General features: G+C 42.0%; 1 long non-coding RNA gene across 1 annotated transcript; it reads left to right on the forward strand.

Moving 5' to 3' along the window:
• The first annotated feature begins 231 nt into the window (after positions 1-231).
• Positions 232-4,321, forward strand: LOC105856126 (uncharacterized). Its single transcript, XR_012922186.1, has 3 exons — positions 232-343; positions 817-871; positions 3,731-4,321. It is a non-coding gene; the product is annotated as an uncharacterized LOC105856126 (long non-coding RNA).
• The last annotated feature ends 336 nt before the right edge of the window (positions 4,322-4,657 follow it).

A 4,657-nucleotide genomic window follows, 5' to 3' on the forward strand; every position in this document is an offset into this window, starting at 1 on the left:
AACGTTTTCTTTTAATTAGCCTCCTCAATATTGAAGAGAAAATCAAAATAAAATTCTTTCCTTCCTAACCTTTAGTTCTAAGCCGAGCCCATTGGGGACTTTAAAATAATCACTCTGAAAGGCGATTTCTGCATTGGTAAACACTTTGTATGACATTAAATAAGTGTTGCCTGTTTTAGGAGACAGAATGGACTGAATTAACCCGTAGTGCCTCTCCCTTAGCTTCAGTGACAGGTATAAAGAAGAGAACGCATCCCATTGAGGGGCCTCTTTCCCTTGAGCGTGGATCAGGATTCCTCTCAACCGACAGGAGACACCAGCTCTGAAGCTGAAGCTGAAGCAGGTACCTAGTGTCTTTTAAAAACTCAACAGCAATACTGAGATGTAATTTACACAGTAAAACCCACTACTATTTCCACCCACAACAAAACCCCCAGCTCTGAAACCTGAAAGGAAAGGAGCGATACACGTGAATTTCATGCTTTCACCAGTTTGCACTCAGTCAACCTCTCCTACGATTTTGCTCTCTCTCCCTCTTCTCTACCCCCCACCCCCACTGCCCTTCTATGTGCTCCTCACATAGTGTAGTGACACGTCCACTCTGGTGCTTTCACACATGGGCTTTCAAGAATTCCTTACTGATGATGTTTTATTCCAAGGTGGGGCAACCATAAAATGGCATCATCGTACTTGAACACCTACAAGTACAGCTGATGCTTTCTGTCTGGAGAAAAACAAAGTGGCAAGAGGAGTGAAATTTCAAGTATCATCTTTCATATCACGATGAACAATTTAATATCAGGTTTTTACTTGAAGGTTTTAGATGGCAGCATGGATGGAGATGGACCCCAGTGCAGTGACTAAACAAAAGGTGAGATTACCATAATACACGTGGTGCCATGATGCCAAAGTGAAAACAACAGTGGTGTTCTCTGAATAATGCCTTCCACGATGATGATGTCGTTCTTTAAGTTTTGATACTCCTTAGGCTAACTCTCTAACTCATCCAAGGTTGGCAGACATACACACAGTGTTGTAGTATCCAAAAGATCCTATGAAAACTAAGAAAAGTTTACCCTTAGCTTCCTCTCAGTCATTTGTGAGCCTCTGTGATCCTCAGCTTAGGGGGAGAAACCATATGATAGGATGGTCTGCTAGAGATGAATTAATTTGTGTTTTTCACTCCAATGTGAGAAGGAACATGCCAGAGAATCAACTTTGGGACTCAACATTTACAGAGAAGCGAGAAAGCCCTGGAATCACCGAAGTGAGCCGTATACACTTCAGGAGGTTGGTGCAGAGCAAGTGGCCCTGTGGTGCTGGGATGATGAGGCCTTGTGTGCCCAGCAATCACAGAGGGCAGGTGACAGAGAAGCTGCCTCTTGAAACAAGTAGTCTTTTGTCCCGAGACAAGAGGTATCACCAGGCAACTTATGCTGTCAGGTTAGAAAAGGGAAAGTTGTCTAAGCTCTGAGAGTGTAGATTCTTGAAAGGAAAACAGGTCATTGGAAAAGCTAAGCATTGATGGAGAACTGAGGAAGAACAACTATAGGGAACTTCTGGCCAAGATTAAAATGGAATGAGCTGCATCTCTTGCTTCCGTCCCCAACCTTTTTGACACCAGGGACCGGTTCCTTGAAAGACAGTCTTTCCACAGATGGAAAAGAGTAAAAATAAAGTAAAGAAATCTCCTTCTAGGCTGGGCGTGGTGGCTCACGCCTGAAATCCTAGCACTCTGGGAGGCCAAGACGGGCAGATCACTCAAGGCCAGGAGTTCGAGCCTGAGCAAGAGCAAGACCCTGTCTCTACTAAAAACAGAAATAAATTAGCTGGACAACTAAAAATATATAGAAAAAATCTGCCGGGCATGGTGGCGCATGCCTGTAGTCCCAGCTACTCAGGAGGCTGAGGCAGGAGGATTGCTTGAGCCCAGGAGTTTGAGGTTGCTGTGAGGTAGGCTGAGGCCACCACACTCTACCCTGGGCAACAGAGTGAAACTGTGTCTCAAAAAAAAAGAGTGAGAGAAAAGAAATCTTCTAGAAGAAGAGTGGGTGGGGGATGGGCAACAGTTCCTGGGCTCCGCCTCAGATCAGATCATTAGGTGTTGGATTCTCCTGGGGAGCGCACGACCTGGATCCCTCACATGCGCAGTTTGAGGGTCCGATGCAGCTGCTGATCTGAGTGTGGGGGCGGGGCGGGCTGGGGCGGTGATGGGAAGGCTGGGGCCGCTGTGGGTTCAGTGGGGCTTCCACTCGCTCACCCGCCCCTCATGGGACGGTAAAGGGCAAATTCCCAAACGCACAATGAGCAACATCTTAGATGTTTAAGTTGGACTGACTTTCTTAGACTACATAAGGTCTAGGATTTGGGGGATAATTTATGGAGACAGAACAGACATATTAGTGTCCTATTGCCACTTATAACCAGTTATCGCAAACTCAGTGGCTTAAAACAACACAAATTCATGATCTTATGTAGTTCTGTAGGTTTGAAGTCTGAAACGGATCTCTCCTGGCTAAAAAGGAGGCGTTACCAGGGCTGCATCCCTTCCGGATGCCACAGGGGTCTCCTGTGCTTGCCTTTCCAGCCGCTACAGACTGCCCGTATGTCTTGGCTGGTGACCCCTTCCTCCAGCAGTCAGCCCAGTCCTTCTCCCACCGCCACCTCTCTGGTTATCTTTCTTCTACCTCCCCCTTCCACTCATAAGGACCCTTAGGATTATATTGGGCTCCCTTGAATAGTCCCCCTATTTTTACGTCATCTGATTAGCAACCTTAATGCCACTTGCAGCCTTAATTCTCCTTTGCCATGTAACCTACTATATTAACACAGGTTCCAGGGATTAGAACACAGACATCTATGAGGGGTGGTATTTATGCTGCCTACCATGCAGGGGGACCCTACCAGGGAAATACTGAATTTCCTGGCAAGATGGTAGGTAGGTAAGAAGTGCAAGCAGGCTTAGGGATGGACTCAGCCATGGTTATTAACACCGACTGCGTGTATGATCATGTGACAGCTTCAAAAAATACTAATGCCCAAGTTACCCCTTGTATATTTTAATTCAATAGGCTTGGTATAGGTTCTATTTAGTAACGTTGGGATACACAGATCTGAATAACCTACATGATTTTTGTTTGTAGACAGGGTTGAGAACCCTAATCAAGGACAGGAGAGTTGGTATCTTAACTTTGGGGGTGAAGATAGAAATCCAGATCACACACATCCTAAAATTCTATGTTCTTTTTACTTACTTTTGTTATATATTGTGTCCCACTTCTCTAACTTAACTTCTAGCTATCAAATTTAATATTTGAGTTTTAAATAATCCCAGAAGTGAAGAAATCTTCTTTTAGAAAAAAAATTATTTTAAACTGCATTTTATACATTTTAATTGACTCTCTCGATCTGTCCTAACTTGTTTTCCAAACAGTCTTTTAACTGAAAAATTACATCATTAAGAGTCCATCAATAATAGTTTATTTCACAATATATACCTAGCTCATTTGTCACGAAGAGTTAAACTGTATTTCATTTACCTTAATGAAATCTATTTTCCTGAGGCTTCCCTCTATAGTGTTTACTTCATAAACACTTCATGGTATTTGAATCAGTTTATGCATTTTCTATTTTGTTACTTTTCTTATTTTATTTTATTTCATTCTTGCATATAAAATTGTTGGTAGTTGCTATGGCAATTCTAATTGATTTCTTTCTGCTGTTTTTGCAGGCTTTTAAAAAGATTTGCACAATACATCCTTCATATTGTTATTTTTATCTCTGTAAATTTGTAATAGCCTCTCCAAAAATAATAATAAAAAAAAAAGCTGTGTAACAGGAGCATCAGATGTTACTTTGCTCAGTGTGAGAACAGAAGAAAACTAAGGAAGAAAAGTCAAGCCAGGAAGGGCAATGAAGAAAAGGGTTAGAGTTCAAAAGTAAAAGTGGGTGCCACACAAAAGAAAGAGATCAGGTACCTGAGTCAGCGCCAATGCAAGGGCGGGAGATGTGCTTTTAAAGAGAATTGAACTTGTCAGTGTGACTCAGCTCTGGAAGACAAATGATGGAGGAAGAGGCAAGAGACGGAAGTGAGGTGAAGTGTCACCGTTTTCTTTGTTTATCTCTTGGTGGATCTCAAAAACCTTCTGTACACACACAAGAGTATGCACTCATGGACTGTATCGGGATATATCTATTGTCAAGATCAGTGCACAGTCTCATTTCAGCAAACCAAGGATGTGTTCTCTGGCAAGGTGCTGTGTTGTTGATTAACTGCCTTCTTCTAGGAGATGCACTACCACATTATTTGCAGTCAGTACTAGAAATCATGAGAAAAAAAGAAAAAAGATTCTAGGGGATCTGGAATAAATTGAATTTGGTTTTAGAATTCCAGAAAATTTACATAGTTTTTAGTTACCCACATATTTTTCCCAAAGCTAATTGCTATAAAAAATACATAATAAAGTGAAATAACAAATAAATCTTCTACAGTAAAGTAGGGATAAATTTAAGGCACAAATGTGTGCACCATGAACCCTACACAATGGTTAAAGATCAGTTGTGAATTTCCCTTTAAGCTTCTTACCGGCCAAAGCAAAAAGGAAAGTACAAGCAGAATCAAGACTCACAGTGCCTAGGAAGGAAACATTTTTGTCAG

The sequence above is a fragment of the Microcebus murinus genome, chromosome 12 (genome assembly GCF_040939455.1).
Source record: "Microcebus murinus isolate Inina chromosome 12, M.murinus_Inina_mat1.0, whole genome shotgun sequence".
Classification (NCBI taxonomy): Eukaryota; Metazoa; Chordata; class Mammalia; order Primates; family Cheirogaleidae; genus Microcebus; species Microcebus murinus.